The sequence below is a fragment of the Psammomys obesus genome, unplaced genomic scaffold (assembly GCF_907164565.1).
Source record: "Psammomys obesus unplaced genomic scaffold, mPsaObe1.curated_primary_1811, whole genome shotgun sequence".
In the NCBI taxonomy this organism is placed as follows: Eukaryota; Metazoa; Chordata; class Mammalia; order Rodentia; family Muridae; genus Psammomys; species Psammomys obesus.
Window position 1 is genome coordinate 416,280 of NW_026594354.1, and position 10,166 is coordinate 426,445.

The window sequence follows — 10,166 nt, forward strand, 5'->3', positions numbered from 1 at the left end:
TGAGGAAGAAATTATAGAAACAACACCCTTCACAATAGCCACAGAGGACATAAAGTACCTTGGTGTGACTCTAACCAAGTAAGTCAAAGTATGAAAAAAAAATTCAAGTCTCTGACAAGAAGAAGAAGAAGAAGAAGAAGAAGAAGAAGAAGAAGAAGAAGAAGAAGAAGAAGAAGAAGAAGAAGAAGAAATCAGAAAATGGAAAGATCTCCCATGACTTGACAGGATTAACATAGTAAAAATGGCCATCTTACCAAAAGCAATCTACAGATTCAATGCAGTTCCCATCAAATTACCAACACAATTCTTTACAGAACTTAAAAAAACAATTCTAAACTTTGTATGGAAAAACAAACAAACAAACAAACCAGAATTGCCAAAACAATACTTACTGTACAACAACCAATCTTCTTCAGGTGTCTCCATCCCTGATCTCAAGCTGTACTATAGAGCAACAGTAATAAAAACTGCATGGTACAGGCATAGAAACTGGCTGGTGGATCAATGGAATCAAACAGAAGACCCAGAAATAAACTCATACACTTATGCATACCTGATTTTTCACAAAGATGCCAAAAGCACACAATGGAAAAAAGATCGCATTTTCTACAAATGGTACTGTTTTAACTGGATATCTGCATGCAGAAAAATGCAAATAAATCCATATTTATCACTCTACACAAAACTAAAGTCCAAGTGGATCAAAGACCTCAACATAAAACCAGATACATTAAATTGGTTAGAAGAAAAAGTGGGGAAGAGCTTTGAACTCATTGGTACAGGAGACAACTTCCTGAACACAACACCAACAGCACAGGCTCTAAGAGCAACAATCAATAAATAGGACCTCATGAAACTGAAAAGCTTCTGTAAAGCAAAGAACACTGTCATCAGAACAAAACGACAGCCTACAGACTGGGAGAGGATCTTCACCATCCCAATAACTGGGAGAGGACTAATATCCAGAGTACATAAAGAACTCAAGAAGTTAAACAGCAACAAATCAAGTAATCCAATTAAAAAATGGGGAACAGAGCTAAACAGAAAATTCTCAACAGAGGAATATTGAATGACAGAGAAACACTTAAAGAAATGCTCAACATCCTTAGCTATCAGAGAAATGCAAATCAAAATAAACTTGAGATTTCATCTTATACCCATTAGGATGGCTAAGATAGAAAACTCAAATGACAACACATGCTGGAGAGAATGTGGAGGAAGGGGTACCCTCCTCCATTGCTGATGGGAATGTAAACTTGTACAACCACTTTGGAAGTCAACTTGGTGCTTTCTCAGACAATTAGTAAAAGCGCTTCCTCAAGATCCAGCTATACCACTCCTAGGCATTTATCTGAAACATGGTCAAGTATACAAGAACTTTTGCTCAACCATGTTTTAGCAGCTTTATTCGTAATAGCCAGAATCTTAAAATAGCCTAGATGTCTCTTAATGGCAGTATGGATACCGAAATTGTGGTACATTTACACAATGGAATACTACTCAGCAATTAAAAACAAGGAAATCATTAAATTTATAGGCAAATGGTGGGAACTAGAAAAGATCATCCTGAATGAGGTATCCCAGAAGCAGAAAAACATAAGTGGTATTTATTACTTGTAAGGGGATATTACACATATAGCATAGGATAATCTTACTAAAATCTGTACACCTAAAGAGGCTAATCAAGGAGGATCCTGTGTAAGATGATCAATACGCATTCAGAAAGGCAAATGTGATGAACTTCAGAAGAGGGAGTAAACAGGGAACAGGATAGGAGCCTACCACAGAGGGACTCTGAAAGACTCTACCCTGCATGGTATCAAAATAGAGGCTGAGACTCATAGCCAAACTTTGGGCAGTGCAGGGAATCTTATTAAAAGGGGGAAGAGAGAAAGATCTGGAGGGGACAGGAATTCCACAAGAAGAGAGAAAAATCTGTGCCCAGGAATCTTTTCTGAGATTGATACTGCAACCAAGGACCATTCATGGAGATAACCTAGAACACCTGCACAGATGTAGCCCATGGCAGCTCAGTGTCCCAGTGGGTTCCCTATTAAGGGGAACAGGGATTGTCTCTGACATGAACTCAGTGTTGTACTCTTTGATCATCTCCCCCTGAGGGTTGTGCTGCCTTACCAGGCCACAGAGGAAAACACAGCAGCCACTCATGATGAGTCCTAATAGGCTCGGATCAAATGGAAGGGGAGGAGAATATCTCCTATCAGTGGACTGGGGGAGGGGCATGGGTGGTGAAGAGGGAGACAGGGTGGGCCTGGGAGGGGCTGAGGGAGGGGGCTATTGTTGGGATACAAAGTGAATAAACTGTAATTAATAAAAATAAATTAATTGTAAAAACAGACTCAAAAATTAATTAGCCCTCTTTTATACAAATGATAAATGGAGTGAGAAAAGAATTAGTGAAACAAAACCCTTCACAATAGCCACAAATAATATAACATATCTTGGTGTAACTCTATCCAAGCTAGTGAAAGACATGTATGACAAGAACATTTAATATTTGAAGAAATTGAAGAAGATATCAGAAAATGTACACTTCTTTATAAATCTTGAAAGAATAATACTCAACGTCCTTTGGAAAAACAAAAAACCCAGGATAGCTGAAACAATCCTCTACAATAAAAGATCTTCTGGAGGTATCACCATCCCAGATCTCAAGCTGTATTGTAGAGAAACAGTAATAAAAATGGCATCATACTGGCATGGAAACAGACTAGTGAATCAATGAAATCAAATCAAAGAATCAAAAGTGAATCCACATGCCTACAGACACTTGGTTTTTTACAAAGAAGTCAAAAGCATACAATGCAAAACAAACAAACAAACAAAACAAAGCAAGAAAGTATCTTCAACCAATAATTCTAGTCTACATGTCTGCATGTAGAAGAATGAAAATAGAACCATGTCTATCACCCTACACAAAACTCAAGTCCAAGTGGATCAAAGACCCAATGTAAAACTGGATACATTAAATCTGATAGAAGAGAAAGTGAGGAAGAGCCTTGAACACATTGACACATGAGACAACAAAACACCTGAACAGAACACCAACAACTCAGGCACTAAGATAAATAATTAATAAATGAGACCTCATGAAACTAAGAAGCTTCTGTAAGGGAAAGGACATCATCAAAAGGACAAAACAGCCACCTACAAAATGGGAAAAGATTTTTACCAACTCTGCATCTGACAGAGGATTAATGTCCAAAATATATAAAGAACTCAAAATAGTAGACATCAAATATCTCAATTTAAAAATTGTGTACAGAACTAAACAGAATTCTCAGCAGAGGAGTCTCTAATGCCTGAGAAGCAATTAAAGAAATGTTCAACATCCTTAGCCTTAGCCATCAGGGAAATGCAAATCAAAATGATTCTGAGATTCCATCTTACACTCTTCAAAATGCCTAAGATCAAAAACTCAAGCATAACCTCATGATGGTGAGGATGTGGAGCAAGGGGAGCCCTCCTCCATTGCTGGTGGAAAAACAAACTTATAAAACCACTGTGGAACTCAATCTGGAGGTTTCTCAGAAAATTGAAATAGATCTACCCCAGGACCTAGCTATACCACTCCTAGGCGTCGCGTTGACCCAAAAGACACTCCACCATACTACAAGGACCCTTGTTCAACTCTGTTCATAGCAGCTCTATTTGTAATAGCTCAAAACTGGAAACATCCTACATGTCCCCCAATCAAAGAATGGATAAAAAAAAATGTGGTGCATTTACACAATGGAATATTACTCAGCTATTAAAAAGAATGACACATGCAATTTTCAGGCAAATGGATGGAACTAGAAATGATCATCCTGAGTGAGGTAATCCAGACCCAGAAAGACAAATATGGTATGTATTCATTATAACAGAACATTAATCATAAAGTACAAGATAACAATGCCACAACCCACAGACTCAAAGAAGCTAAGTAACATGGAAGGCTCAAGGTGGAGACACTTTAATCTCATGGAGGAAAAGTATATTGGACATCAGCAGTGAATGGAGGGAGAGGGATGGGTAGGGATGTGGTGGGGATGGGAACAGGAGGGATGAGGTGGAGGGAAGATGGAGGGGGAGAGTACTGGGAAAGACAATTAAATGGGGTTTGGGTGCATCTCTGGGATGAGCTAAAAACCTCTGAGAAAGAAAACCCCCAGGAATTGATGAGGGTGACCCTAGCTAAGAGTCCTAGCCTTAGGGGATATGGAGCTTGAACTGGATATCTCCTGTTACCAGGCAAGACTTCCAATGGAGGGACTGGGACGCCAACCCAGACACAAAACCTTCAACTCACAATTTGTCCTTTGTAAGGCAAGTTGCGCAGGGGTAAACGATGAAGCATGATGTGAGGGAAGAGACAACCAATGACTGTCACAGGTTGAGACCTATGCCATGAGAGGGAGCCTACCTCTGACACTATTCATAATATTCTGCTGTACTTGCAGACAGAAGCCTCACATATCTGTCATCAGAGGAGCTTTACCCAGAAAATGATGGAAACAAACGCAGAGTCCCACAGCCAAAAGGTAAAAGAGCTTGGGGAATCCTGTGGAAGAGGGAGGAGGAAGGATTGAAGTACCCAGAGGGATTAAGGACACCACAAGAAAACCTACAGAATCAACTAACCTGGGTCCATAGAGCTCATAGAGACTTAACTTCCAATGGAAGAGCATGCATGGGACAGACCTAGGCCTTCTGCCTGTATGTTAACAGTTGCATAGCTCGGTCTTTATGTGGAACTACTAACAGCAGGAACTCTGACTCTATTGCCTGCCTTTGGATTTCTTTCCCCTAACTGGGCTGCTTTGTCTAGCCTCAAAAGAAGACGTGCCTAGTCTTACTGCAACTTGCCAAGGCTGGGTGATATCCACGGGAGGCCTTACCTTTTCTGAGGAGAAGGGGTAGGGAGATGGATGGCAGTGGGGTTAGGGAAGGGAAAGGGGAGAGCCTTGGAAGAGAGGCGAGAGGGGAAGCTATGAGTGGGATGTAAAGTAAATAAATAACTTAATTTTATTAAAAAGTGAAAAAAAAAACCAACTGAAATATTTTTAGCTACTTAAAGCCCAAACTGAATATCCATTTATATAAATGTTTTAACAAACTTACACTAGGGAGAGATTATATTAGATAATTTTCAAGGAAAATTTTCAACTTTATGATTCTGTGGTATGCTGGATATCTGAAAATGATTCAATAACATTGCATTGTGATTCATGTCAATATATTGGTTCTTACCATTTATAAATTTAGAGGTCACTATTTTGAAGCCAAATTCCTTTATTAAAGTGACCCATCCCATTTATTTCCTTCATACCAAATAGACACCCACAGAGCACCTCAAATGCCATCTACATAGTAAGTTCTATTTCGTGTCCATTTGTATCCCTTTTGTATTCAGTATTCACAACAAAAATGTCTTACTGCAAGTATATGAGATTTTCTGCTAAACGATTTCTCCCAAATGACAGGAGTATACTCATCTCTTTTATAGGGTGGGCAGAAAGTGCCAAATAGTTAACATTCCTAATCTTCACCAATTGGAAGTGGTGAATAAATGCCTTAGCTTTCTTTCTCCTGGAGTAGATGACTCTGAGCTGCCCTTCATCCTGTATCGCAGGAGTTCCCACTATGAATGAACGCTTACCTACATCAGGAATATGCTAACACTGAGACATTGGCTTATGGTCCTTCTCTCATTTCTCCACTCCTTTACCAGTATGTGCTGGTGTCGTCTCCCAAATAATTCACTTTCATGCAAATCTGTATCCCTAGTTCTTCTCTGATGGGGGAATTCATACAGAATAATTCATAAGACAGAAGAGATATGGACGATGTCATGTTCATAGTCCATGAGCATATATACTAGAATGAGACTTCATATCACAGTAAATGAGTTTGGTGACAGAATCTCATAAGTATTCACCATGATTTTCCATTACACAAAGGTTTTCCCTGTGAGAGTCTTCTAGTTCCTCAAAATTATGGTAATTCCTCATCACCTAGTTTGTAGATCTTGACTCAGATTCAGAAATTCTAATTCATAAATTTGAATTACTCATAGGGTTGATTCATCCCTGGTCTATCATGACCCTTCTACTTCTCTCTCTTTCATGAATTTCCCAGTCTCACTGTTAATTATAGAAGCCTAATTTTATTTTCCATTCTAATTGGGGAGAGCAAAAAATCAACTATATTCATTTTTTGAGCAGACAGTCAATTAGTGATACGTAGTTAAATATCATCTAATGTGGGATGAGATTTATAACACTAAGAGGAGAACTATTAATAATTAAAGTAACACAGGGCTAGGGATGTGGTTCAGTGGTAGAGCACTCCTCTAATTAATGTAAAGCTCTGGGTTCAATCTGAAGTTCAAAGTAAATTAAACAAGGAAAACAGTATAAATTAGTACTCTGGAAATATTTTACTGGATTCTCTAAGATTGAATTCATTAGTAGTCAAAATACGCATGGCCTCTATGTACGTTGGTAAGAATAATAGCTGTCACATGATTTTTTCCACTAAGGAATCTGCTTTTTTTTTTTTTTTTTAGGAAACAAAATAAAACTATGGCTCTAGTTAAGTTATAAAACATTCCCACTGGAGGAATAACAAGGATCCTTTAATTACCAGTAATCATGGTACCAATCATTGAGAACAAACATGTTACACTCTTTGATGTATTCTGGAAACACATTCTAAGGCTAAAGAAAGCTTGGTCATGAATTGAGCTGTGAATTGTTTTATGGAGACACAAAGCTAAAAGGTAAAATACACATTCTTCAATTAAAAACTTCTAGTCAATATGGATAGAATTGGGACATGAAAACTTAGTAGATAAAAACCAACAATCTTTGGAGACAAACATGCCTCAGGTTAGCACTTTTTGTTAAGGTAAAACTGAAATTAAAACATCCAGATACTTATGTGTGTCTCAGATATTAATAAAGGGTGGAAAGATAAGTTCTTACTATTACCAAGAAAGAATTCTTTTAAAAGTGCATATATCTGAATCTGAAAGAGACTATTGTTCAATCATTATTGTGAATAAACATATTATGAAAGTTTACCCTTCTAGATCCATTTGTAAATTTAATTTCAACATAGTTTCTTTAAAAAAAAAAGTTGGGGTTATTTCTTTCTATGAAGCCTCAGATAGACAAGGCAACCAAACTTTCTAATACAAGATAACAAGTTAGGCCTTCATTAACTCTTTGGATGTGTTGAGGAATGTATGGTTGAAGGCTCAAGTTTCATCTCAGCTAATACTATCACTATAGCTCTTTGCTCAGTTCAGATAAAAATAAAGAAGACTGAAATCGAACACATTTTAAAACTTAGCTCCTCACGGCCCATGTGTTTCTAGATATCTTTCAGGAGTCACTTGGAACAGAAGTGAAAAACAATAAAGAAAGGTTCTTCCATATCTCAGGTAGTCAAAAATTCCATGCAAAAATTTCAACCACATGATGAATATAATATATCTCATACCCATGCTCTCACTGTCAGTGAGCAAACAACTGTATCTTAATCAGGTATGTCCTGTGGGTATCCAATTACCTAAAGCAACATGACCATAGGCCTGTAAAATTCAACGTGCCAGAGACCAAATCCTTAATCTCTTATAATCAAATGGCCTCTTGCTATGCTCCTTATTCTAGTGAATATCACAGTATACCTTCAGCAATCATCAAAAACAAATATCCTAGACACTTAGATCCTGACTTCATTTAGTCCTCAATCTCATACTCTGTGAATTCGACGTTTTCATATCTGCTCAATTGTTTTACTTCTCTTCATCTCTTCTTCAATCAACCAAGTACAGGCTGTTTTCATCTCTTACCTGGATTATGGTACAAATTTTCTAAGACCTCTCTATATATCTTGAACTCCTACAATCTATTTTTTATCCTTAAAACCTATTTCTATTCTGACTTTCTTATTTACTTATTAAATACTCTTATTAAATAATATGTCTGACATTCTTACTTTTTATTAAAATCTTTCAGAAATATATTTTAGATTATGGTATTATTCGAATGAAAAATGAACCCCTTTGCACAGCCTGCAACACCCTGTACGTTTGGTCATTTCTTAACTCTTTCTCTTAACCATTTAAACATCTTAGATACTCTCCTTAGTACTTTAGTTACCATGCCTTTTACATGATATAACTTTCGGATGTGTTGGTAAAGACATTTGAAACACACTTTTTGTCTAAAACAGCTTTCTCCATTAGTTGCTGATTATCTTTCAGGCAGTTTTTTTAAAAGCTGGTATTTCCTAAACCTACACACTTATGAACACCTGATTTTTTACAAAGATGCCAAAACCATACAATGGAAAAAAAAGATAGCATCTTCAACAAATGGTGCTGGTCTAACTGGATGTCTACATGTAGAAAAATGAAAATAGATCCATACTTATCACCCTGCACAAAACTTAAGTCCAAGTGGATCAAAGACCTCAACATAAAACCAGACACATTAAATCGGCTAGAAAAAAAAGTGGGGAATACCCTAGAACTCATTGGTACAGGAGAGAACTTCCTGAACAGAACACCAACAACACAGGCTCTAAGAGCAACAATCAATAAATGGGACCTCATGAAATTGAAAAGCTTCTGTAAAGCAAAGGACACCGTCATCAAAACAAAACAACTGTGTACAGATTGGGAAAGAATCATCACCAACCCTTTATCTGACAGAGGACTCATATCCAGTATACATAAAGAACTAAAGAAGCTGAAAAGCAGCAAACCAAGTAATCCACTTAAAAAATGGGGAACAGAGCTAAACAAAGAACTCTCTGTAGAGGAATATCGAATGGCAGAGAAGCATTTAAAGAAATGCTCAACCTCATTAGCCATTAGGGAAATGCAAATCAAAACAACCCTGAGTTTTCACCTTACACCCATCAGAATGGCCAAGATCAAAAACTCAAGTGACAACACATGCTGGAGAGGTTGTGGAGAAAGGGGAACCCTTCTCCACTGCTGGTGGGAATGTAAACTTATACAACCATTCTGGAAATCAATCTGGCACTTTCTCAGACAACTAGGAATAGCGCTTCCTCAAGATCCAGCCATACCACTCCTAGGCATATATCCAAAAGAGGCTCAAGTACACAAAAAGGACACTTGCTCAACCATGTTTGTAGCAGCTTTATTTGTAATAGCCAGAAGCTGGAAATAACCCAGATGCCCCTCAACTGAAGAATGGATGCAGAAACTGTGGTACATCTATACAAAGGAGTATTATTCAGCAATGAAAAATAAGGAAATCATGAAATTTGCAGGTAAATGGTGGGACCTGGAAAGGATCATCCTGAGTGAGTTGTCCCAGAAGCAAAAAGAAACGCACGGTATATACTCACTCATATAAACATACAACATAGGATAAACCCACTAAAATCGGTACATCTAAACAAACTAAGCAAAAGAGAGGACCCTAACTAAAATGCTCAATCCCCATCCTGAAAGGCAAAGAGGATGGACATCAGAAGAAGAAGAAAACAGGAAACAACCTAGGAACCTGCTACAGAGGGCCTCTGAAAGCCAGAAGAAGAAAACAGGAAACAACCTAGGAACCTGCCACAGAGGGCCTCTGAAAGCATCTGCCCTGCAGACTATCAAAGCAGATGCTGAGCCTGATGGCCAACTGTCGGGCAGAGTGAATGGAATTTTGTGTAAGAAGTGGGAAATAGCAAGCGCTGGAGAGGACAGGAGCTCCACAAAGAGAGCAACAGAACAAGAAAATTTGAACACAGGGAACTTCGCAGAGACTCATACTCCAACCAAGGACTATTCATAGAGATAACCTAGAACCCTTGCACAAATGTAGCCCATGGCAGTTCAGTGTCCAAGTGGGTTCCATAGTAATGGGAAGAGGGACTGCCTCTGATATAATCTGATTAGCCTGCTCTTTGATCACCTCCCTCTGAGGGGGGAACAGCCTTACCAGGCCACAGAAGATGAGAATGCAGCCACATCTTTTTTTTAAACTTTTATTAATTACATTTTATTCATTTTGTATCCCCCCATAAGCCCCTCCCTCCTCCCCTCCTGGTCCCACTCTTCCTCCCTTCTTTCTGCATACATGCCCTTCCCCATGTCCACTGATTGGGGAGGTCCTCCTCTCCTTCTTTCT